This window comes from Tupaia chinensis, unplaced genomic scaffold (assembly GCF_000334495.1).
Source record: "Tupaia chinensis unplaced genomic scaffold, TupChi_1.0 Scaffold000370_1, whole genome shotgun sequence".
NCBI classification, from domain to species: domain Eukaryota; kingdom Metazoa; phylum Chordata; class Mammalia; order Scandentia; family Tupaiidae; genus Tupaia; species Tupaia belangeri.
The window spans coordinates 6,242,305-6,244,131 of NW_006159867.1; the positions used below are offsets into that span (position 1 = coordinate 6,242,305).

Genomic DNA, 1,827 nt, shown 5'->3' on the forward strand with positions numbered 1-1,827 from the left:
AGAATCACCTCTATTGAGATGATCATATGTGGTTTCTTTTTCCTTTACCCTGTTAATACATAAACTGCATTAACTTACTTGTTTTAATGGTGAATTAACCTTGCATGTCTGGGATAAACTACACTCGGTGATGATTTATTATTACTTTTCTATATTTTTAAATCTAAGTTGTCATTTTGCTTGGAACTTCTGTATCTACTTCCATGGGAGACATTGATCATTAATTTTATTTTCCTATAATGTATTTATCTACTTTTTGTATCATGATAATATTATTGTCAATATAAATTGTGCTTGGAGATATTTTTGAAAGAGAGTAAAATTGGGGGTTTTTGGGCCAAATATTTGACAGAATTTCCCTTAAAATGATCTAAATCCTGAATTTTCCTCATAGAAAATATATTAACTATGAATTCAACTTTCATAGATATAAGGGTATTTCAATTTTTCATTTCTTCTTGAGATAACTTATTACTTGTGATTTTTCATAGATTGTGTCAAACTGTCTAATTTATTGACCTAGAGATATTAGTAACATTTCTTCTAGTATTTTTAAATTCTGTAATATCTGCAGTCATGTTCACTCTTTTGATTCCTTTTCTTTTATCAGTATTTTGTATTTTCACTTTTTTTTTTTTGATCAGTCTAGTTAGTGATTTGTTTTTTGGTTTAAAGTGGCCAGTTTTATAAGTTAAGAGTTAGGATTTTTGATCCACTGCTCAGTCCATACCAAGATTTGGCTTATAGTATCCCCTGGCTCTTCTGGTTTATTGCCGGGCAGCTGATGCCAATTTCTCCCTTGTAGGATGATGTGGTTTCTTTCAAGTCCATAAAGGGCTTGAAAAATCTCACACTGAATATTTTCTTTTAGTTTCTTTTCACTATAACCCCTTGTTTCAAGTCTTTTGTACAATATACTGTTATCAGTTCTGAGCACAAAAACTACATAAAACCAGCATTCAGGGAAGAAATTGCAACCATGGTAATCAACAATAACCCCACCTTCTCTCATTTGGTTTTCTACTCATCAACTACTCTGTCTTCATCTAAAATGGGACAACCATAGTCTTCATCATAGCCATCAAACAACTGCCCTTCTTGAGCTAAATCACTCACATTAATGTATTTCAGTCCTGATCTTGATGCAAGTTCTTTGCCTAGTGTGGTTTTTGCAATCCCTGGTGTACTGGTGAGTAAGATGATCAGAAGCACCATAGTCTTCACGGCGATGGCTCGCGGCGCCTCGGCTTAGGCACTATCAGGAGTGACAGGCTTGTTAGTAATTTATTGATTTTATTGATCTTTCCAAAGAACCAGGCTTTGGCTCTAGTGATTTCCTCAAATTCTTTTAATCTCTTGTTTTATTATTATTTAATTATTTTCTTCCATCTACTCACTTTGGATAAAAACGTTAAATTATTGGTTTTAACCTTTTTTTAAGTTTTTAAATTTTTAATTAATTAATTTACATTCATTCACTGAACATCGTCACAGTGTACAAAATGTGATTTCCCATCCAAAATATACTGCATAGTGGCTTAATCATAACATGTTATCATTGATAATTTTCCATTTCTAGCTTCATGTATGTGTGTGTGTGTGTGTGTGTACATATATATATTTTCCCCCATTTCTCACCCTCTGCCATTTCCCATCCTACTCCCACACTGTCTCTGGTGTCTATAGTTGTTTTCTATTCCATTCTTTTTTTACCCCACATTTTATTGATTCACAAAATTTCTTAAATAATTTAACTACTTTCAATAGCAAATTCAGCTGATAAATACATATCCGTGAATACATGTCTGACTTTGGGTGTAAAACTCT

At 32.5% G+C, this 1,827-nt stretch overlaps 1 pseudogene; it reads right to left on the reverse strand.

Annotated features, from left to right (window-relative positions):
- Window positions 1-684: 684 nt before the first annotated feature.
- On the reverse strand, window positions 685-1,215 carry LOC102490201 (adenylate kinase isoenzyme 6-like; annotated as a pseudogene).
- Window positions 1,216-1,827: the final 612 nt, after the last annotated feature.